A 25,260-nucleotide genomic window follows, 5' to 3' on the forward strand; every position below is an offset into this window, starting at 1 on the left:
GGTGTGACTGCACCTCGAATACTGTGTTCAATTCTGGTCGCCGCATCTCAAAAAAGATATAGTGGAATTAGAAAAGGTGCAGAGAAGGGCGACAAAAATGATAAAGGGGATGGGACGACTTCCCTATGTGGAAAGGCTAAAGTGGCTAGGGCTCTTCAGCTTGGAGAAAAGGCAGCTGAGGGGAGATATGATAGAAGTCTATAAAATAATGAGTGGAGTTGAACGGGTAGATGTGAAGTGTCTGTTTACGCTTTCCAAAAATACTAGGACTAGGGGGCATGCGATGAAGATACAATGTAGTAAATTTAAAATAAATTGGAGAAACTTTTTCTTGACTCAACGTGTAATTAAACTCTGGAATTCGTTGCCAGAGAATGTGGTAAAGGTGGTTAGCTTAGCGGAGTTTTAAAAAAGTTTGGACAGCTTCCTAAAGGAAAAGTCTATAGACCGTTATTAAATGGACTTGGGTAAAATCCACTATTTCTGGGATAAACAGTATTTATTTATAGTACATTTCTACCCCACATTTTCCCACACATGCAGGCACAATGTGGCTAACATAGGAGAAGTAAAAATGACAGTACAATAAGGGAAAATGGTAAGAGACAAGAAAAGGACAGAAAGGGGCATAACAGTTACAGGGGTGAGGAGGTGGGACTATTGATCGAGAAGAGAGTGGGGGGAATAGACCAGCCCAAATAGGTGGGTTTTCAGCAGCCTCTTGAACAGGTGGTGATCATCTTGCAGTTTTAAGCATTTGGGAAGTGCAGATTGAGATACGACCTCGAGATGGCAACTGCGTTTCTGGGAGGAAGGTCAATAAGACAAAGCATATATTCTGGAGCCTGCCCGTAGATAATTTTTTTGGGTAAGGGAGCAAATTTTGAAAAAGATACGTTCCCTCACAGGCAACCAGTGGAGAAGGAAACGCAGAGCATGCTCAAATCACGATTTTCCTAGGATCAGTCTCGCCGCTGTGTTTTGTGCAATCTGGAATTTTCGCAACAGATATACAGGACAACCTGCGTAAATCCTGCTGCAGTAATCCAGGTGAGATAGCACCAACCAATGGACAAGGGTGCGAAACAGTTCTCTAGTGAGGCAATATCTGACCTGCTGAAGCCGCCACATCGCACTGAACATTCTCATAGTGACAGCTCGTACCTGGTCGCCAAGATGCAAATGCTTATCCAAGATCATCCCAAGGAGCTTTAGGCTGCTAGATAGAGGGAGGACATAGTAATTTATAGTGAGGGTGTCTGTAGGGACAGAATAGTATGGGGAGTGGAGAATAAGGCACTGAGTTTTATCCTTATTTAACTTGAACTGGAACACCCTCGCCCAGTGTTCCATGGTAGATAAGCTGGTTGCAATCAGGTCAGAGATTTCAGCTACTGTGTCACGGAAAGGGATGGAGATGGTGACGTCATCAGCGTAAATGTACGAGTTTAGGCCCAGGTTGCAGAGGGCGGTAGCAAGAGGGATCAGCATGATGTTAAACAGTGTGAGTGATAGGGGTGAGCCCTGAGGCACCCCACAGGAGGCTCTCCAGGGAGCAGAAATGGTAGAGTGCAATTTGACTTGGTAGGATCTGGACAACAAGAAGCCCTTGATCCAATGCAAAACAAAGCCGCCCACGCCAAACACGTCAAGGAGGTGTAAAAGGAGATCATGATCCACCATGTCAAAGGCACTGGATAGGTCAAACTGTAGGAAGTCTCGCGAGACTGTTGAGACCTGCAAGACTACCGCGGGAAGTCTCGGCTGCCATTTTGAAAACACATCAGCACACAGCACAGGAAAGAACATGCTCCCCCCCCCCCTCCCCACGGAGACCATTAGACCACCAGGGCTCTTCAAATAGGACCGGGGCAGTGGGGGCGTCGGCTGCAGTGGTAGGGGGATGTCGGCAGCGGCCGGGCATGGGGCTCAGACCACCTCAGTGCCCAGGGGCCCAGAACACTCTCAGTCTGCCCCTGGCTCCAGCCACCAACACCAAGACTGAAGTGCATGCTCGGTTATTCTAACATTCAGCTGCAAAATCAGCACATACTTTCTATAATTGCCACATGGAAAACAATTCTAAAAAGGGCCACCTATATGGCGCCTATTCTATAAAAGAAATAAGGTGTCCTCTTCACTTTATATCATGGGCTATTTTAAAACCATTTAGGACAAAAATCAGACAAAAATACGACTACCACTCCACTTTACTCACACTTTCACTATGTAACCTGACTCCGATACAAAGTAGTGACAAGGGCTGACCAGGGCATGGCCAGGCTTGCAGTGATTCCAAACAGAGCCTTTAGTCAAGCAAGCACGTAGCAGTCATAACTAAACCCAGGTTCACATTATGCAGGACAAACAACAGAAGACACAAGAAGATCTAAACAGAGTTTGAGATTCGCAACAGCTCAGGCAGGGTCAAGACAGCACTCACACTGCAGATCTGGAGATCAATGGTAAACAAGGTCAAGGGTTCAAGTGAGCAAGGCAGTACAGAAGAGCAGGGCTCAGGCAGGAATCAGAATTTCACCGATTCATGCCAGCAAAAACAAAAATAGGGGGGAGGGGGTGAAGCGGAGAGGCCGTGTAAACAGTGTTCTGTCCTCCAACAGCCTCAAACTAGTTTATAACGTGATCCTAAAATGTGTGTAATGCTTTTACTGTTATTCTCAGTTCCAAGGACTATCATTGCTGCAGTTTCTCACTGCAAAAAATACATGAGCAATGCACTGTGGGTAATGTAGTTCACAGGCAGTGCAACCACACTTGTTTGGCTGTGTAAGAACTGTTACCACTGGTTGTGAGGCTGCCCAGACATTCTCTCTCTCTCTCTCTCTCTCTCTCTCTCTCTCTCTCTGCCAAGCTTGGCTCTTTTGTCTTCCTGCTGTCACTTCCTGTTCAGTCTTACTATCTCTGTCCTCAGAGGCCAGCCAGGTATGACCTTTCCCTCCTATCACTAGGACTACCCCTTGCTACCCGATGGCAGGCTGTGTTCCCATTGGCCTCTATCTGCTCCTCCCTGAGCCTGTGGAAAGCCCCAATCCCTCTTTGTCCTTTCAGCCACGAGGCATTCCAACACCATCTAGTCAGGGACATGGAGCTAACACCATCTTGCTCCAGACAGCTCTGTCCTGCTGAGAACTCCCTATAAAGAACCTGGATTTTTACCCTGAAGATATCTCCTCCCAAATGAGATATTGCACATTCCATTCACCTAGCTTTGGACTATTTCTACCTGTTCAACTACCTTTCTCCCCCCCCCCCCCCCCCCCCCCCCCGAAACACAACTACCTCTCCTCAGATCTCCACCTCCCACAGCCTCCAGATTAAGAAGTCTCTGTATCCTGAATCAGCATCTTTGAACATCTATCTGTGAATAAATTATCTGTGATTTATTCAATAAAAGAGACTTCATAAAATAATAGAGACTTCAGGTGATTGCTGTGCCAGGTTTATACTCCACGATATTGGGGCTTCTAATTACCAAGCTCCAAGAGTCATGCCAAACAGAGTTGATTTTAGGGGAGGTTCTCTCTTTGAAGTAATGAGGGTTTACCTGGGCCTGTTGCAGCCTGTAAAAGGCAGGAAGAAAAATAGCTTTTCCCTGCATTAGAAGTTAGCTGGGACTGTCCCTGAGAGGGTCTCCTGTCCTGATTTCTGACCTGCTGCTCATGCATTGTTAGTGCTCATTCGGTGCTTGCTTTAGAAAATTTAGTGCGGGGGGGGGGGGGGGGACATTTAACTGAATTATTGAGCCTAGGAATTAACACATAACAAAATTATTGACAAGAATTAAAGTGAACTGAAAACTGGGAGATAAAAGTCAAAGAATAAGTACATAAGTAATGCCATACTGGGAAAAGACCAAAAGGCCCATCGAGCCCAGCATCCATAGGCGCCCGGTATAAGAGGCTTGGGGAGGAGGATGGATCAGCTGTTTCTATAGAAATGCTAAATAGTATTAGTAGTAGTTCTCCTGCCAGACCTGCTGCTCTGGGGGGGGGGGGGGGGGGGGGGGTTAAATATCAGCAACTGCAGTGAAAGCCGTCTCTAGCCTTGTGTATAGCCAGTTGTAATTTGATTATCTTACTGCTGGGAGAGCAGAGCAGGGGAGTTGGCTGGAGGTGTCCTGGGTTGCCAGGGAAATATTTAACTAGGATCATGAATTCCTGCACATGAGCAGTTCACACCAAAGAGACTTGCACTGACCCCTGAAATTTTAAAAGTGCTAAAAATAAGTTTTAAAAGTATTTGCATTAAATCTAATTGCAGAATTTAGGTGCTAGGAAGTGGGATTGGTATGCTATGTACTCAAATTTGCTCAAGCCATATGCAAATTAGTCCGTTTTTGGGAGGTTCTCATTTGCATATTTATGGGTAATGTTGGAAATGTTTACAGCCTTAATGTTAGGGCATGACTCTGATCAAAAATGTGAACTTTGATCCAAAAGCGAAGGGTTTAGCTAGTGTTTTTGACTAAAAATTCCCATTAGAGTGTCTGTATGTTAAGCTGCATTCAAATAGCTCTCTGATTGGATGAGCAGCTCCTGTTAGAAAATCTGCCCGGGAACAGAGAGGAGAGGAGAGAATCAATGGGTGGGTGGGTGTGGATCAGTGTTGCCAGGTGGGCGGTTTTACCGCCCAATTGGGCGGTTTTCCGCGCCCCGCCGTGGGAAATTTTTGCCCGCGGCGGGTTGCGGTTTTTTGGGCGGTTTTTTAGGCTTCCGGGCGGCTTTTTGGGCGGCTTTTTGATTTTTTTCGGCCGCGGGGGGCGGGGTTAGTGACGTTTTTGGGCGGGGTTAGTGACGTGGGAGGCGGGGCCGATGACGTGGGAGGCGGGGCCGATGACGTGGGAGGCGGGGCCGATGACGGGGAGGCGGGGCTGATGACGGGGAGGCGGGCCCGATGACGTGGGAGGCGGGGCTGATGACGGGGAGGCGGGCCCGATGACGTGGGAGGCGGGGCCGGTGACGGCGGGGGCGGGGCCGGTGACGCGGGGGTGGGGGTGTCAGGGGCGGGGTTTGTGTTTGGGCGGGTTTTGGGCTGGTTTCTGGCCCGGATTGGGCTGGAAAAAAAATTTCTACCTGGCAACCCTGGTGTGGATGACTGGAGGGGGGGCAGGGGAGAGGAGAGAATCAATGGGTGGGTGGGTGTGGATGGCTGGAGGGGGGGGCAGGGGAGCGAGGACAAGAAATGAAGAAGAAAGGCAGAAAGTAAAGAAATAAATGGAAAGGAAGCCCTGGAAACGGAGTTAAGAGGACAGATAGCAGCAGAATCGGATACTGGGCCAGCATGATCAGAAAAACAAAGTCACCAGACAAGAAAGGTAGAAAAGATCATTTTATTTTCATTATAGTGTTTGGACTATGTCCACTTTGAGAATCAGGTGCTCAACATTAAATGTTTATATTTATTTACTTATTTATGGCATTTTATCCCACATTAAACATGAATTAGGATGTTTTGTGGCTCTACATGAGAACTGTGATATTATGATCCTTGTTTCATATTGTTGACAGTCTGCATTTTCCGTATAGGTGGTATATTGGTGTATTAGGTTCTGTCCAGTGTAATATTTATGGTACAGTAAGGTTCTGAGTGTGTTTTTGCACAAAGTTGTGCATAGTGTTTTGTAGTTGAGTGATTGTGGTTAGTATATGCTTTGAGCAACCACTTTATTCTTTGACATATGATTCATATCTAATATCTAAATTTAATAAAAGGTATTAATTGTGACTTTTATTTTTATTTATTTATTTTTTCTGTGTGTTATCAGACAATTATGGATTTAAGCTCCACTCCTGGCCCCACCCCTAACCCCGCCCCCTTTAGCCCCCCCAAACAGTTGGGCCACCGACTGCCTATGCCAGCATCCTGTCCACGACAGCGGCCAATCCAGGTCAAGGGCACCTGGCAAGCTTCCCAAACGTACATGTTATTCCCAAAATTGTGGATTTTTCCCAGGTCCATTTAGTAGCGGCCTGAATATGTACTGAAACTATTTTCCATGCATGTCCCTAGCTCACCTGGTAGGGGTAGAAATATTAGCTGTTAAAATAAACATAAAAATGCAGTCTATTGCCATACCTACACACCCACCCACAGGAATGCCTCCTCAGACAGTTTTGTCCTGAAACCCTCTCTGCTACGCCTCATTACCATAATGTTACCACCCCTCTCGGCTGGACTGTAGTGATGTGCTCCCAGATACCTGTTGTTGTAGTCGTGGCGAATATCCAGGGAACACACACTCACAGCCGAGGGAGTAGAATAAATAAACTAACCTCGTATCTTATCGGCTTTACGCCGCCAGGGGACTGATATAGCATGTATACAAGAGACCCGCCTGTCTGAGCTGGAACATGGAAAACTAAAAAGGTCATGGGTAGGGGAGGTCTTTTCAGCATCAGCAAATGGGCGGAGACGGGGAGTGGCGATATTGATAGGACGGGGGGTGGCAGCTAAGGCTGAACTACTCTCCAAAGACCCACAGGGAAGATATGTGCTTGTGCGGCTATGGCTCCAGGGGAGGCAATTGGTGTTATTGGGCGTATATGGCCCAAATGCATATGACCCGGGGTTTTATCAGTCCCTTGTACGGAAATGTGCAGTGTTAAAACATCCACTGATGGTGATGGGCGACTTTAACTTAGTGGCGGACCCAACACAAGATTGTTCGAGACCGATCGGAGACCAGAGGGGTGGCCAAAGAGTGCGGGCCTTAAATACGTTTATGCGCACCTTGGGGGTCCTGGATACGTGGCGTACATTACACCCGGGTGAGAGGGACTTCACTCACGTGTCCAGGGCCCATGGGACCCTGTCAAGGATTGACTACATCATGGTTAGCAGAGAGGTATTTGCAGAAATAATACGAGCAGAGATAGGCCCAGAAGAGATATCCGACCACAGCCCGGTATGGGTGGATATGGAGGCCCCCAGTTATTATCAAGTGGGCAGGGGATGGAGGTTCCCGGGGTACCTATATAGAGACAAAAAATTCTCACAATATTTAAATCAAAAATGGGAAACCTATGCAGCATCTAATGCACAGCATATAGATAATCCCAGTTTATATTGGATGACTGCAAAGGCAGTTATAAGAGGTGATGTGATAGCGTATGTGGCAGCACGAAATAAAAAGATAGCCAGAGTCATTACACAATTAGAAAAACAATTTCAGAGAGCCAAACGGCAGTATGTGAGCAACCCAAATAAAAAGACATGGGAACGGCTCAAAACGACACAAGTAGCTCTTAACTCCCACATTCATGAGAAAACTACTAGAGCGATGTTTTACCATAGATACAAGCTGCATAGGTATGGAAACAAAGTGGGTTCAATGTTGGCAAAGTTGGTATCGAATTGGAAACCTCATAGGGTGATCACAGCGGTGAAAGATAGGCAAGGGAAAGTGAGGACGAAAAATGAAGAGATAAAGCAGATATTCGCTCAATACTATTCCCAATTGTACAAGAAACAGCAGGGGCCCAGAGGGACATCATTACACGATTACCTGCGGGAGGTGGGCACCATGCATTTGACAGACCAGGAGATACAAAGTTTGAATGAACCTATCCAAGGGAAAGAGCTTCAAGGGGTGGTTCGAGGGCTGGCACTACACTCGGCGCCGGGCCCAGATGGGTTCTCCAGGGAGTTTTATAAGTTGCTACCAGCGTCCTTTATGGGAACTTTGGGAGCTTACTTTGACAGTGTGGTTCAGACTAAGAGCTTCCCCCGATATGCAAACGCGGCACTCATAACCCTATTGCCGAAGCCCGGAAAGCCAGAGGACCAAGCGGAGGCATATCGGCCTATTTCTTTATTAAATGTAGACAATAAGATCCTGGCAAAAATCCTAGCAAATAGGCTATCGAACATATTGCCTAGGCTGATAGGAGAAGAACAAACGGGGTTTGTGAGGCAGAGGCAGGCAGGAGGGAACGTCCGTAAATTACTATTGGCAATAGCTCGGAGCAAAGCAGAAAATGTAACAACATTACTCCTCAGTCTTGATGCCGAAAAAGCTTTCGATAAAGTAGATTGGGAGTTTATGTTCGGCACACTGCAACATATGGGATTTCACGGGTGGTTTTATGATGCCATAAGGGCCCTCTACACTGAGCCAACAGCTGAAATCCTTATCAATGGGGTGAAAAGCGAAAAATTTGAGATTTGTAGAGGAACGCGCCAGGGATGCCCCCTCTCGCCTTTGTTATTCATTTTGTCCTTAGAGCCCTTGCTTAGAGCGATAAAGATGGAAGAGGGGATACAAGGGGTTAGGTTGGGAACACAGGACATAAGAGCGTTGGCATTTGCAGATGACTTGCTGATCCTAATCACGAATCCAGATAGCTCCCTACCAAATGTACTAAACTTAATCGACAAGTACAGTAAGTTATCGGGTTTCACATTAAACTTCACAAAATCAATAGCTATGATGGTGCAAGGGGAAGGGGCCGAATGGCAAAAAACTCTCAAGATGACCTGGGCGGAGGAAGAATTTAAGTATCTTGGGGTCCGGGTACCAAAGGATTTATCACAACTATACACATTAAATGTCACTAGGTTACTGGGAGACACATGTGCTAGGTTACAGCTTTGGCAGGCATACCCACTTTCTTTAATGGGACGTATTGCCATAATAAATATGATGATAGTGCCAAGATGGCTCTACGCATTCCAGGTATTGCCTCTATATCTCTCCATTAAAGATGAGAAAATACTAAACAAAGCCATTAGTAGATTCCTTTGGCGAGGGAAAAAGCCCCGAATACCCCTGTCGATTTTACATACACCAGTGGAATATGGTGGCCTGGGACTCCAGAATATAAGACATCTGACGGTGGCAAGTGGTATGCGCCACATAAATGACTGGCTGAGGGGCACGACTTATTTCTCAGCCACCATGTTGGAACAGGCAGCGCTACAAAACATGCACTTTGGATACTTACTACATGCACCACGGTCAGGGGTTCCAAAGGAGTTTGTGGATACAGGTATTTTCACAACAGCACGTGCAGTCTGGAGATGGATTTGTAGGCTGCACCGATTTTCAGCAAGGACAACACCATACCTGCCCATTTGTGGGAATTTAGATTTTCAGCCAGGACAACTACACAAGGCCTACCGGAGATGGAAACAACAGGGCTTGGTGTATTTGGTACAGGTGCTGACAGAGGATGGGAAAATTAAACCCTTTCATCAATTACAATCAAAATATCACCTACTGTCGTCTGATCTGTTTTACTACTATCAGCTGAAGCATTACATAACTAGCTTACCCTGGGATTCCTTAACTGAAGATGTTCAGGAGGAATTGGCGGAAGCATTTACTATCAGATCACAACAGAAAGTACCACTCACCTTCCACCATAGATATATAAAAGACACAATTCCTGAACTGGACTATAAGAAGTTAGCAGAGGTATGGAGTGGAGAACTGGATGGGACTATAATGGCAGCAACTTTGACAGATCACATCCTAGGGTTGAGACGGATGACTGCAATGGCGGGACACTGGGAGCTTCAGTACCGGATGGTGATGCGAGCCCATATACCACCGAGGAGGGCCTTTCATATGGGGCTCTCCCCAGATGGAGCATGCCCAAAGTGTGGAGCTGAGGGAGCTACACTTGGGCACATGTTCTGGACATGCCCAGCCACGCGAATCTTCTGGGAGAAACTGTTACGATGGACCTCAAGTATGTGGCAACTCGAGTGGAGCCCTGGACCGGAAATGTTGTTCGGGAAATTACAAATGCACGGTCCGGTGGTCCCGGGCATTCGGGAGTTTGCGGCTCGGGCCATCATTGTGGCCAAAAAAACTATACTCGCGGCTTGGTTGTCCCCAAAGCCCCCTCAAAACCAATACTGGAGAGGGGAGATGATACAGCTGATGAGATTTGAGAGACTAGAAATTAATCGCCGGCCCCCAGATGGAGAACTGAGATTTCAACGCAGATGGGGCCCCTTTCTAGACTCTATGACACCTGCGGCCAGAGGACAATTATTGAATATGTAAATAAAGCAAATGCAAAAGAATGTATATAAAAGGACAGTGGGACCTGCCTCTATAGGGGGGGGGAAGGGAGGGGGGATGGGTAGTAGACCTAGGGGGGAGGGGTAGGGATGCTAATTCAAGGGAGTGGGAGTTATAAAATTCAGTTGTTAAGATAATCCAGTTACTGATAATACATATAGAAAAGACTGTATTAGTGGAATATATTGTCTGGAAAATTGCATTGCAATATGTTGTGCTGAGAGAACAACTAATAAAAATCAGTTAAACATAAACTAACCTCGTCCTTTACTCTCAAAGAATAAAGGAGGAAAAGAAGCTAAATTTAGGATTTGTTCCTGAAATGGAAGGACCAAACTTTCAGATTTGCAAGATATCTTTTTCTTTATTGAATACAAATGCAAGCAAATTTTCATTCAAATAAACTCAAATTCACAATTAGTGTGTGGCTTAATAGAACTGCAATAACATATTCAACATTCCAATGTAGAACTACATGTATACCCTTAACTTTTTCTGTTTCTTTCAACAAAATCACCTAAAAAGGCAGAAAAGAACCTTTTCAGATAAGTATTTAAATTGTCTTTTTATCAAAATCAGATATTTGTTTCAATACTCTTTCCTTGCTATTGATGTCAGAATTTGAGTCTTGGTGGGTATTATGGATGTTTGTGCAGGGATCTCACTTGAACCCAGAACACTTAGGCAAGTCAGGAAAACATGAATTTTTTATATTTGATATTATTCTGTTCTTTAGTTTTCCCTTAAAATGTTGTAAACCAACAAAAAAAATGACATGTCTTTCAACACCCTTTACAAAGGTCACTTAGCTGTGTTTGAATTGATTTGGTGATTTCTCTCTTGCATTGGAGCTCAGCCGGAAATCCTGCAGAGGATAATTCACCGATCTCTTCTTCCTAAACCTCACTTATAAAGAAAATAAACGGAGGCAAGAGCCTGAACTCCCTGTGCTAGTCCAGGCACTGACTCCTCTCTGGTGACATTTAATCAGTTCTCAATACTGTGGCCACACTCTCTATTTGAAACAAAGTAATTTACAGGAGTACTCACCTCACAGCCTATTTCTCACTGTTAATTCCCTATTCTATAATGCTGCTGAAGGCTTTTGCACTCCATTCAGGGATCTTACACAGTAACCCATTCCATATTCAAATGGTGATTCAACATTCCATCTCACAGACTTCACATAAAAACATAACATTTCCCTTTATAGCTATCAGATCAATCTGGAGAATACAGCACACTCATACAAAAGCAGTGCTAGATTTTCCTTAACCTGCAGTCTGATTCCAAACCCTGCACTGAACTCAGAACACTCAACATACCTTTCCCACAGACACAGCCTAATAGCTTCTTTTCCAAATATCAAATTAACCTTCAACCTCTCTTCTGTCACACTTTAAATCCTTACACACTTTTTCCTGACACCCTTATAGGTTTTCTCATTTAGTACAATTCCCAACACAAATCACAGCTTCTCTCACCCTTACCAGTCACCCACAACCTGTGTCTCAACTGTTTTTCCCTATTCTAAAAAGAGTAGGCATCCGTGTGTCCACTTAGTACCTTTACATACAGACTTTCATTCCATTACCTTAAATTTCCTATAGCTTAACCATTCCATTCACTGTATGCAGAAACATACCTTTTCTGCACTCAAAACCAAATTAAATATGGTTTAAACTTTCTCACACCTTTCTGTTAGTACAGCTCTCCCTCACCCAAAACACATCAGTTTTCCCCAAATGTATTCAGCAATACAGCTGTGAAAAAGACTGTATATTTAAGTACTCACTTCTCAGCCCAAATCACCTTATTCTCAGCACCAAGGCTCTTGTATTTCTTTCACCCAAAAATGGTAACTTATTGTTTATTTCTTGAAATTCAGTGCTATCACTGAAACATCATTCACACTCACCTTAACTCACTTTCAAACTGGCACACATAAGCCTGGGTCTTAATTGCTTTTCCAATCACTTATTTCACTTTAAACCTAGAAAATCTATACTTTTCTCTTAATTTTCACACACCCAGCAAACACCCAACCTGCTCTTGTCTCCTGCTCAGGGTTGCCAGGTTTAAATAAAATTTCTGACCCCAAACCAGTTGAAAACCTGCCCAAAACCGCACACCCCCGCCCCCGCCATCATCAACCCTGCCCCCGCCATCATCACCTCCACCCCGCCGTCATCAACCCCGCCCCCGCCGTCATCAGCTCCACCCCACCATCACCAACCATGCCCCGACGTCACCAACTCCGCCCACAACGTCACCATCGTTAACACATCATTAACACATCGTTGACATGTCGTTAACCACGCCCTCCGTGGGGCGAGAAAACCAGCAGCCGGCGAAGAAAAAACAACCCGCCCAACGAAATCAAAAACCACCCAAAAATCCGCGACCCGCAGCGGGCAAAAATTTCCCGCAGCGGGTCGCAGAAAGCTGCCCAATTGGGCAGGAAAACCGCCGATCTGGCACCTGCGCTCCTGCTCAGCCGTCTCCCTAGCAACTCACCCCCCCTCGAGGAACATCTGACATCACTCAACCAATCAGCTTATCAGAAAAAGACAGGGTTTTTTTTTTCTTATCTGTTTTAGAATCTTGGCTGCTTCCCCTTCCCCCCATAGAAGTTAATGCAAAACTTACTATATAGAGAGTTTTAAAGTCAATTTTAACCTGACTTGTACCCAAAACAGCAAGAAACATTTTATAGTACAATCCCCACCTAATCATGGTTTATTTTTTTGAAAAAAAAAACATATTTAAGAAACATCTCACACTTTCTTCACCTAACTCCATTAAAAATTCCAAAACTAACTTTAAACCTTTTCCAGCCAGCACCATCCACCAAAACCCTGGAACAGCCCTCCCAGAGCCCAAGGAAAAAAAAAACATTTAATATATCTTACCATATCCTATATAATAAAAAGCACCTACAACATTCTGAAGCTGACTCTGTGGCACTGTGGCAGTGTAGGGTTCGTAAGTCTGTAGAGTTCAGCGTTTCATTGGCTCTCACTGTCCCCACCCTCACGTCGAGGAAACGGAACACTGCATAGTTGCCAAGCAAACAAACGCGACGTCACAGGAACGAAGAACCAATCAGACAGAACGGAACTTGGAGGAGGGAAGTGGAGTGGATTGAATCTCTAACAAACAATCATATACAGGGAGGTATGAACATCAGTGGAGGCAAGTGCACAGAATGGAAGGGAAGACAAACATTTAATCACTTTGTCACTCAAACACATACACACACACACACACACAAAAACACACACACAATCACTCTGTGTATCTCTCTCTTACACTGTCTGTAAAACACACTGTCACTCTCAGTCTCTCACATAGGCAACTGTATGTTGCATTCTCACGAGTAAGGAGCTCTTCTGATGTGATTGTTAAACTGATTGAAGGGCCTGAACAAGGAAAACTTTTACCACATTGTAACACAGTTTACACAAAAAATATATAAGTACATAAGTAATGCCATACTGGGAAAAGACCAAGGGTCCATCGAGCCCAGCATCCTGTCCACGACAGCGGCCAATCCAGGCCAAGGGCACCTGGCAAGCTTCCCAAACGTACAAACATTCTATACATGTTATTCCTGGAATTTTGGAGTTTTCCAAGTCCGTTTAGTAGCGGTTTATGGACTTGTCCTTTAGGAAACCGTCCAACCCCTTTTTAAACTCTGCTAAGCTAACCGCCTTCACCACTTTCTCCGGCAACGAATTCCAGAGTTTAATTACACGGGTGAAGAAAAAGTTTCTCCGATTTGTTTTAAATTTACTACACTGTAGTTTCATCGCATGCCCCCTAGTCCTAGTATTTTTGGAAAGCGTGAACAGACGCTTCACATCCACCTGTTCCACTCCACTCATTATTTTATATACCTCTATCATGTCTCCCCTCAGCCGTCTCTTCTCCAAGTTGTATAGCCCTAGCCTCCTTAGTCTTTCTTCATAGGGAAGTCGTCCCATCCCCGCTATCATTTTAGTCGCCCTTCGCTGCACCTTTTCCAATTCTACTATATCTTTCTTGAGATGCGGCGACCAGAATTGAACACAATACTCAAGGTGCGGTATATAAAGAAATCTTACACATGTAAACAACAATTATATTCAGAATACAACCGTGGAAACATTAATGGCAGGAACTCATTACATTGCTAGCGCCCGTTTCATTGCGTTAAGAAACGGGCCTTTTTTTACTAGTATTACAATAAAAGGCCTATTAGTAGGTAACACATTTTGATCCAGCACCTGCTGTCATCCCCCATGGCTCATGTGTGTTTGTTTTACTGACCTTTTAGCTGCTCAGAAGTGAGAAGTGAGATGGGGAGAAAAAGAGAAACTCAAATTTATAGCAGCAAAAGAGGAAGAAGAAACTGGGCTTCGCCCTGTTTCTGTACACGAAGTCAAAATGACTGCACCCAGATTTCATCATAGTAATGGAGACTGTATCTTGCTAAAGATATAAAAAGACTGGAAGCGGTGCAAAGAAAAGCCATAAAAATGGTATGGGATTTGCATTGCAAACCGTGAGAGGAGAGACTTGCGGACATGAACATGTATACCTTCGAGGAAAGGAGAAACGGGTGACATGATACAGGTGTTCAAATATTTGAAAGGTATTAATCTGCAAACAAACCTTTTCCAGAGATGGGAAGGCGATAGAACTAGAGGACATGAATTGAGGTTGAAGGGGGGCAGACTCAGGTGTAACATCAGGAAGTATTTTTTCACAGAAAGGGTGGTAGATACGTGGAATGCCTTGCCACGGGAAGTGGTGGAGATGAAAATAGTAATGGAATTCAAACATGTGTTTGGGCCTGTTGGTGCTGGGTCTCAGAACAAAAAAAACCCGCCACCCATACAAATTCCTCAACTGATTTCCTAGCCCCACCGCTGGGTAAGTACCAAAAACAACTATAGACAAGAGAAGCTTCTCAAATTACCAACATTTATTCTTACCCAAGAACATGAAAAATAAGAAATAATAGAAAGTTAGGAGTAGCACATAAGAAGCAGGGTAGTGAGGGAACATAAAAAGGGGGGAGCCATGGAAATGGTCGCATATTCCTTAATCTATTGAGATAGACTTAAGGAAGATTTTCATCGACCACCTTTGTCTTCCAGACCAGGCAGTTATATAGGGTTTCTCAGCCCAAAATACAAAGAACTGGTTTTTTCAGGAACACATCATACAAGAATATGTCAGGCAGGATGTCATTTGTTTCTTGCATTTCCTTAAAAGTTACATCCTCAACACATCCTCAATAAAAGCAATCTTTACTTCAAAGGATTCCTTTCCCACGACCCCCCTGCAATAGCAGTTTCCTATCCTGTCCTGACTGCAGGATTTCTGTCTTCTCTTCTCTATCAGCCCCTGCCCCTTTGTCACCTGGAACTTCCTTCTGCATTCTAAAAGTCTCCAGAGGCTTTTAAACACACTCATGTAAACAGTGAATGGCATAACTCATTGCCTCTCAATTACTTGCTCATTCCCTGGTGGTGACTCCATTTCCAGATGATCCCCATGACAGTGTTTTCATTATCATCCTCAACTGCCACTAGCACAGTGGTGTGCTGGAGCCAGCTCGCAAAGGCTTGCAAGAGCCGGTTGTTAAATTTTTTAACATCTTGCGAGCCGGTTGTTCTGCAGGGCGAGCCAGCTCTGGTAAATGAGGTAAGCATAGCAGGAGGACGCCACAAGCCATGCTTACCCCGTTTACCTCATCTCCCACCACTGCCCTCATTGCCTGCACCACCCTGGGGGGGGGGGGGTTAAATCTTTTTTATTACCTCCGTCCGGCCGCGTCATTGAAAGCCCTGCCCGTCTCTAGCTTTCCCTTCGTGAGTTCGTTCCCTCAGAGTCCCGCCTTCTGACATTATTTCCTCTTTCCACGAGGGCGGGACTCTGAGGGAATGAACTCACGAAGGGAAGGCTAGAGACGGGCAGGGCTTTCAATGACACGGCCGGAAGGAGCTAATCAGGGGACAGAGGAGAATTGCTGGCTATGGGTGGCTGAAGGGGAGCAGGGGAGAGAAGAGAATCACTGGGTATGGGTGGCTGGAGGGGGCAGGGGAGAGAAGAAAATTGCTGGGTATGGGTGGCTGGAGGGGGGGCAGGGGAAAGAAGAGAATTGCTGGGTATGGGTAGCTGGAGGGGGGCAGGGGAGAGAAGAGAATCGCTGGGTATGGGTGGCTGGAGGGGGGCAGGGGAGAGAAGAGAATCAATGGGTATGGATGGATAGAGGGGGGCAGGGGAGAGAAGAGAATTGCTGATATGGATGGATGGAGGGAGGGCAGGGGAGAGGAGAGTTGCTGGACATGGGTGGATGGAGGGGAGGGCAGGGGGGACAGGAGGGTTGTTGGACATGGGTGGAGGAGAGGGAAGGGAGAGAGAAGAAATGCTGGACATGGATGGAGGGGAGGAAAGAGTGAGGAAGGAGATGAGATGAGATGAGGGAAAAGGAACAGAGAAGAAAAACTGCACATGGATGAAGAAAATAGGCAGAAGCTGGATCCACTGGACAGTCAAGTCTGCGGAGGACCCAGCTTTTACTTAGGGATGTAGGGCAAGAAATGAAGAAGAAAGGCAGAAAGTAAAGAAATAAATGGAAAGGAAGCCCTGTAAACGGAGTTAAGAGGACAGATAGCAGCAGAACTGAATACTGGGCAGCATGATCAGAAAAACAAAGTCACTAGATAACAAAGGTAGAAAAAAATCATTTTATTTTCATTATAGTGTTTGGAATATGTCCACTATGAGAATCAAGTGCTCAACATTAAAAGTTTATATTTATTTATTTATTTACTTATTTATGGCATTTTATCCCACATTAAACATGAATTAGATTGGAACCTGAGATCATTTAAATTTTTTTTTCCTGGAGTAATGCATTGCCCCCCACCCCACCCCCACCTCCGCCAGGCTCTCTCCGCGGCTATAGTCTGCTCTGCAATTTGGGGGGGGGGCGCAGAGGTGGATGGGGGGCACAGAGGTGGACAAGGGGTGCAGAGGTGGACTAGGGGCGCAGAGGTGGACGAGGGGTGCAGAGGTGGATGGGGGGGCACAGAGGTGGACAGGGGAAAGAGCCTGTTGTTAAACATTTACCAGCACACCACTGCACTAGCAGCACAATGTACACATCTTTTGGCGCAGCTGCACTGGACCATGGGGCTGGCATGCACACTGTGAAAAGATAAAGTGTGGAGAATACTAACTCCTGATCCTGCTCTTCATATTGCATAGGGAAGCTGTGTTTTATGTCAGGACATTCTACCATCATTCCCTACCTCTCTCCTCTGCTGTCCCACCCCCATTGTGCAATATAGGGTACGAAAAGGGTCAAATGTTGTGCCATGATCTGTCTCCCCAATCCTCTAACACTCTCTCCCTCTGCTCTTTATTCCTGCTCAGGGTGGACTAGAACCTGATTATGCACCTTCTAAGACCATTTTCTGAATGTCATTCTTCTCTTCTGGTGGTAGCAGCTCCTGCTGCAGATCATCCTCCAGCTTCTGGTCCTCCATGGTTGTGTCCCATACTTTCTTCATCTGTCTGCAGCAGCAGGATGTGGACATCTGCTACTGCTGCTGCTTCCAGTGAACATTGGGGTGGTTGTGCATACTGTGAAATCTGGTGGTGGGATTATACACTTCAGTGTTACAGATGTGAGATATGGTGGGTCTTAGTTGGGATCCCTCTACTGATGGGACCTGTGGGATTGATGAGGGGGATAAGTGAAGGTTGGGCTCACATAGTCACCATTTGTCATCTGTATATAATAAATATTGGCAACCTTTTTGCCCAAATGTTTGGATGAGGGTCTCTCTCACTTTCTGCCCTCTCTAGTGGTCCTGGGTAGGCAGCTGGTCCTCCCAGGTGCCTCTTTCCTTTGACTCTACTCCTCCCTGACTTAATGTCTGGGTTGTGGCTCTGTCTCTGGCATCTGTCTTGTAATTGGCAGATAGGCATGCAGTAGGCTGTCACAATGCCACATACCTTGGTGGGACTTTAGAAAAGCTTGCCAACAGAGTGATCGAGACAGCAGTATCTGTTCTTCAGCATGCCAAATGACACTCAATGACTGCTTTGGTAACATTTTGGGCCCTATTGTAGCGAACTTCCTCTTGCCTTTGGAGGTTGACTATTGGAGTCATGAGCCATGACCTCAGGGGATAGCCACAGTCACCAGTATTGAGGAAAATGGAGATGAGCTTAGCTACGGTACATACCTTTTTTTGGATTGTGGCAGGCCCCCCACAGGAGCCATCCTCTACACCACTGGCCCCATACTGGCCATACACCTGTGAAACACACTGACATTTGATAAATTATTAGAAGGGTGTAGGGATGTTAGGATAATCCTCACCTTATAGGCATCTACCTCTAATTTTCTCACTCCAGAAGGCCTTGTGGATGCCAGAGCATGCCAGCATATAAGAATCATGGCACGACGCAGGATAGTTGGCATAGACATCTGTAATCTCTAGCGCTGTGTTGTAATTAACCTGCACATTGATGGAACAGTATGCCTTTGTATTGCCATATTCTACTACTACTACTTATCATTTCTATAGCGCTACTAGACGTACGCAGCACTGTACACATTATATTCAATTTCACTATGAGCAGGTGGCCTGAGGGCAACATGTGTCCCATCAATGGCAATAAGCACAGAGGGAAAATTAGCTATCTCTTAAAAAGTAGTCATTGTTTCCTGCTGTTCAGCTTCACATATGTGGAAGCAGATAAACACCATGTCCCTTTTCCAGAAAGCCTCCAGAAACTGGCTAATGATACAGTAGGCAGATGGCTGGCTGATCCCTGCTGAAGCTCCTTAGTGCAGTTAGGAAAATTCCAGTAGGTAGAAAGGCCAGGGCTGGGGCCTAGAATTCAAGGGTAGTGTTATAGATTTGAACCCTATGTACTGCTCACCCACTTATATAACCCTATACAGTACAGCTTGAATGGTTGCTAGATAAGGATAGTGTCTCCCACGGACCAAGTAACATTAGTGTTGTCTCTTGGGACTGTACCATAGACAGTGGCTATAGAGAATGTTTTTTCCAGTAAAAGCAGACACTGGGATCTGTCCTCTGGCTGGGGTGCATGGGGGCAAGATGTGTATTCATAGTTTGTGTACCAGTATTGTAATTTGCCCTTTTACCAAGCTTGGCAGGCAGGAGCGGAGGTTCGTAATGGGGTTGGGATTAGGGACGGGAATAGAGACTCCTGATGGGTGTGGGGAAGTCTCCTCCTCATGCTGCTGCTGCTGTTGCTCATGCTCCTCCTCGTGCTCCTTCTCGTGCTCCTCATCCTCATCCTCTTCTTCCTTATCCTCCTCCTCCTCCACTGACCCTGCAACAGCATGAACCTGTTCTCCAGGGGGTGCAACAGGTTGCACCTGAGCTAAAAATGTAAGAAAGAGAAATCTTGGTTACAAACATGCTGTTTATCACCTGCACAGTTTGGGTATGCTTTACAGTTTTGTAGTTGAGCATAGGGGTTAAGAAACAGTCTTTGCCTATTGATTCCAGATTAGCACAGAGAGGTTGCCATTAAGATGAGGAGGAAGAAGAGACAGACATTGGAGACTACAGTTTAACTCACCTAACACGGCATCCATATGAGCCTCTACCCACTGGAGGAAATCAGGCTCATGCTGCTGCAAGTAGCGGGGGCCCTCTTGCAGAGGTCCTCCATCTGTATGGAGACAAGGGAGGGGGGTTGAGATAGAGGGCAATTGAGTGGCAGGTAACAAGCACATTTGGGATACAGTTGTTCCCCCCTCAGGTTGCCAGCATTTTCTACATGACTCCGAAGTAATACAGTTCAAATCCCATGAGCAAAGCATGTTGCCCCATCCAGACTGCCTGTTTTGTTGCATTGGTGCCCCAGAAGCAGCCTTGGACGGTGGCCCAGGCTGAGCTACTCAGGAACTGAAGTGGCAGAATGGTTTGAGTACTTCCCTTCCTCCTCTGGGATTGCTGATTCAAATCCAGTGAGTGGTGCATGGTGCCCCCCCCCCCCCCCCCAGACCACATATGCCCTGTACAGAGTTATCAGTCTGATTTGTAAAACACAATGTTCTCTGCAAATATGGAACTTTAAGTACTTAGTATACTTACATCTCTTTGGACTCTGACACTATGATTGTACAGAGTAGTCAGCCCCTGCCAGCTCCTTCTGTTATGCAGGAAAGGCCTCCGCTTTCTTGGTATGACAAAATTTCTATTCCTTCTTTTGGAGGAAGAGTGCAGCTAATAGTTCATTTTCATAAGGTGAAAAACTGGGCATCCTCTTTCTCTTTCGAGGCATTTTGTGCAAATGTCCTCGCCCATGAGAGCGCGCTGACCTCATGATGCACAAATGTTGACGTCATTTTATGCATGTTCTATATATCGCACATAGATCCGCACAGTGCAATGCCTATATTAATGCACATAAATCCACATAAAAGTGTTTTCTATATATCGCACTTAGCGATTATAGAATACGCCTACATGTATTTAATCTCTGCGAGTTACTTTTGCATGCAAAATAAAGAATTTGGGCCTATGTGCTAAGCACTAATATTCAGTAGAAATAACCAGCTATCATGCGCTGAATATTAGCGCTTAGCCCGTTAAATGCTTAGTGGATAAAGTTGGATGGTGATTCCATAAATTGGCACCTCATTTTAGGTGCCATAAAAGGCTAAGTGCCAGTTCTATAATGGCTTAAGGACGCACCCAAGCCACATTGGTGCCAAAAGTTATGTGTCCCTGCTGACAACAGGTCGATCTGCGCCCAAGTACAACATAGAGCATGCAGAACTGATAGCAGTTTAAATTTTGCCCATGCTCCATTCACAAATATGCCAGTGGCATAGTTGGTGGGGCGTCAGGAGAGTGACTGCTCCTCCAAATGGACTTCAGATGGCACCAGTGTCTATTTTTTAGGCGGTCAATCACACCTACGCAGTGTGCAAGTGCGTGTCTCTCTGCATGTATGCCACAACTTGGCTACACTTCTGATGTATCCCCCTCTCCCGATGGTTTTATGCTAAATGAGTTAGGTGCACTGTTTATAGAACAGTACCCGCATTTACATGCGTAATGGCCAATTACAAGATGGTGGCCTGTTGGCTGACCAGTTATCTCTCTATTTCAACTGCTCTGATCCTGTTGTTTGACACCTTGATTTCTCCCATCACTAGTTTTCGCTGTGCAGGTGTACTCCTTGATTCTAGTCTTTCTTTTGAGTCTCAAAGTTCTGCTGTATGTAAATCCCAGTTCCTTCTTTTGCGCCAGTTGAGATCAGTCCGTTCTTTATTCGATCACGAAACATTTCACTCTCTAATCCTTTCCTTTTTTACATCCTGTTTGGATTACTGCAATATCATTTATTTAGGATTTCCAATTCACTTCTCAAAAGATTACAGACATTGCAGAATACAGCTGTTCATCTCCTTTGTCATCTAAGGAAATTTGATCGTGTCTTATCTTCTGTGAAAGATCACCACTGGTTACCGGTGACTTATCACATTCAATTCAAAATGCTGTTTTTGGCTTTCAAAGCTCTTTGACAGGGTACATCCTTGTATCTTTCCTCATTAACTATACCATACTCTTCAGCACATCTTGTGATCTGTAAATGATCACCATATGATACTACCAGGACCATGCTCTGCCAAACTAGAGATCACACGTCATAGTGCTTTTTTCTTTGTTGCTCCACAGTTTTTAAATTTTCTGCCTTTGACTATACGCAGTGAAGGTAATTTTTAAAAACACGGCATTTCTAAAGGCATGGCTTTTCCAAAAGGCATACTCCAGCGAGTGAGACAACCCTCTCAGGTACAGGTACCTGGGAGACGGCAGATATAAATGTTAGCTCCGAATGTGGATGCTATTTTAATTAGTTCTCTTGTGACATGAGCATCCCCCCCCCTCTTTTGATGTCCATGTTGTCAGATACCTTGTGTGACCATCTTTCCTTCCCAACCCTCTCCCAAAACATGCTGTACATTGTTGACTATCCCTAATGTGACCCCAGCCTGGATCTTCATGTGTTTCCTCATGTGCAGGGTGTCCTGGATCTTCTGGGTGTTGTGCACCATGCCTCATGTTCTAGCTCCCAGTCCTCTGCTTCAGCGCTGAACATCCATGTGGTAAGCTTTCAGCATTATAAAGCGGCCTTTTTTGAGGGGCTACTTGGCGATACTGAGTACCGGCACCTTTTCCATTGTCTGCTAAAATTGACCCATGGTCTCCAAGTTTTAATGAAAGAGCTCAGGCTCTACACGTCAATTCTGCCTTGTCATAGATTCTGTGACTAGTTGCAGGGGGCCTGGCTATTGTGGGGTAGGTCCCTCAGTGATCACCCCACTCCTGAAGGGTGGCCTGGCATTTGAGTACCGGCACCTTTTTTTTACTAGAAAAAACGCACTGGTTAGAGCACACATGTGTCTGGGGAAATATAAATTTCAGATGAAGGTTCCTGCAGGGACTTATCCCCCTCCCCCCTTCCCACTGCTGTCTCCTTTCTATGGCTGTCTGATGACTGTGTCAGCAGCAGCAGGGGGTGTGTACTGGCTGTAGATATCAGTAACACGTGTCCTCAGATATTCCTGTACAGAGGTTGTTATATTGTTAACTACTACTACTACTACTACTACTACAAGTGGCTTACAATTGGGGTGGGGGGAGGAAGAAGGTGTGTAGGCATGTAAAAGTTCCAGATGAGTGCACAAGTCAGTCAGGTGTGTGCATTATGGGTCTTTGTTTAAGCAGAATTGAATGTTGTTACCTTCTATTGTAATCTTCCTCATACCATTTGCTGAACTGTATTGAGTGTCTTGTATGTAGTGTTTAATGTGATAGTGGAAAGCTTCCTCACCTGTGTTCCTCATTCCAGGATTCTGTGGTACTATATTTGCAGAGACTCTGAGGCCACTCTCTTTCCAGTGGTTAGGACACCTGTGTGTTAGGCTCAGAAGCCTGATATCAGCTAGGGCAGCCATGGAAACTCCAAATAACATCTCCCCCTGTAGCCCCCCCCCCCTTGTGCAGTAGTCAATTAAGGGGGACAAATTGATGTAATGATGGCATGTTGTCTCCAGCCTGTTCTAATGTATACCTCCAAGTTTCTGCCACCTGCCATTGGCCTCTTCCTTGGGTAACAGCTGCTCCACAACCCTCTCACATTCTCTCCCTCTTCTCCTTCAATTTCCTTTTCAGGATGGTCAAGACCTTCCTCTGGAGGGGGGGGGGGGGGTGCGTTTCTACAGGTAGTTTCTCATTCCCTGGTGGTGACTCCATTTCCAGATGATCCCAATAACAGTGTCTTCATTATCATCCTCAACTGCCACTAGCAGCACAATGTACACATCTTTTGGCGCAGCTGCACTGGACCATGGAGCTGGCATGCACACAGTGAAAAGATAAGGTGTGTAGAATACTAACTCCTGATCCTGCTCTTCATAGTGCATAGGGAAGCTGTGTTTTATGTCAGGACCCTATACCATCATTTCCTACCTCTCTCCTCTGCTGTCCCACCCCCATTGTGCAATATAGGGTACGAAATGGATCAAATGGTGTGCCATGATCTGTCTTCCCAATCCTCTAACACTCTCTCCCTCTGCACTTTGTTCCTGCTCAGGGTGGACTAGAACAGTGGCGTACCTACGTGGGGCCTGAGGGGGCCTGGGCCCCTGTAGATTTCAGCCTGGACCCCCCCCCTCCCAGCGAACCTGCCCCCGGCTACCTTCGTTTTTGCTGGCGGGGGACCCCAATCCCCACCAGCCAACGTCCTCTCTGTCCTGCTGCAGTCAAAAAAGTCTTCTTCCTTCTGTTCCATGCTGACGTCCTGCACGTCCTGCACGTTGTACGTTGTACGTGCAGGACGTCAGACTCAGAGAACAGAACGTTCTATTATCTGAGTCTGATGTCCTGCACGTACAACGTTACATATGCCCTCCAAATATCTAGCTTTCCCAACCTTGAATCTGCTCATGACAGGCTTACACCGTCAGGCAGTATGGACTCTTGTAATTAGAAAGGAACCCAGTATGTAGTAGATATAATAAGATAGTTTATTACAATCTTACCAATGGTAATACAGGTAGGTTAAGCATTCACATAATGGAACCGCATATCATGGCACGTCCTCTCTCTCTAGCCTTCTGGAGTCTCCCTTCTCTGTTCGTCTTCTCCTCTCATCTCCTTCTTCTTCTCGTCTCGTCTCGTCTGAACTAATACTCCTCAAACTGCTGCTTATATACAGTTTTGGCCCTATTCATTTCAATGGACCCCAGCTGTCTCAACAGGGCTCCTAGTCCTTATCAGTTGATCAGAATGACTTCACATATTCCCAAACCTTCCTGTAGCCCCCCCTTTGGATGGTCCCATATGGGGTGCAGCTGACCCAGCACTATCTCTACGTAACCATAGCAACTCTTGCTTATGAAGTCTTGCAAGTGCCAATCTCAAGATTGTTTATAGAGTAGATTGCCCCCACCCTTGCCTGTTCAGCACTTGCCACAATGAAATGTAACTGTGTCAAAGGTGATCTCTGATTTTAAGAAGCCTAGCTCTTATTATGAGCCATTGGCCTGTATTTTACTGAGAGCAAGGGCTAGCATAACTCTTCATTCCCCTCTTGCCAGGCCCCTCAGAGGGGGCTGGCACACATGACTACTAGTGGGTGTGGCCGTCCTTTCCAGAGGGCTCTTAGAGTTCTGTGGGGGGGAATGTATAGGATTGAGGTGACATGGGTGCTCTGGCACAATAAGGAACAAGGCCATAGCAAGAGTCAGTATGTGGATACATAATTATATGCTGGATGAAATGCAGCATTATGTTTCCCCTTTTATCATAACCAACCCAAGGGGCCCAACTTTCTTACACCTACCCCTCTAGGGCGGAGCTAGACTTGGAAACATGTGAAGTCAATTAAGTCTAGGTACCATACAATGGAATCAATAAGGTCAAGTGCATATGATTGTGATTGATTAATATATCATGATTACAAAGCTGATGTTGGAAGGCGGGGGAAAGAAAACTTTCAATCAAAGTTTATCATTAGTCAAACTTTGAATGTGTAAATATAGCTAAAACTGGTGTTAATAGGGAACAAATATTTCATTTTAGCATTGAAAAAGGATTAATATTGGCCAAATAATGAACAACTACTGCAAATTCAGGAGCATT

At 45.5% G+C, this 25,260-nt stretch overlaps 1 protein-coding gene across 3 annotated transcripts in view; it reads right to left on the minus strand.

Annotated features, from left to right (window-relative positions):
• LOC115475630 (ly6/PLAUR domain-containing protein 3-like) overlaps positions 1 to 25,260 on the minus strand; it is a 268,277-nt gene that overhangs the window by 153,248 nt on the left and 89,769 nt on the right. The window contains exon 1 of one of the 3 annotated variants that reach the window (XM_030211514.1): positions 6,109 to 6,129. The exons of the other annotated variants lie outside the window; for them this stretch is intronic. The gene's annotated coding sequence lies outside the window, so the exon portion shown is untranslated. Of the gene's footprint in view, positions 1 to 6,108; positions 6,130 to 25,260 lie in introns of those variants that run through there. 3 annotated transcript variants of the gene reach the window in all.

The sequence above is a fragment of the Microcaecilia unicolor genome, chromosome 8, assembly GCF_901765095.1.
Source record: "Microcaecilia unicolor chromosome 8, aMicUni1.1, whole genome shotgun sequence".
In the NCBI taxonomy this organism is placed as follows: Eukaryota; Metazoa; Chordata; class Amphibia; order Gymnophiona; family Siphonopidae; genus Microcaecilia; species Microcaecilia unicolor.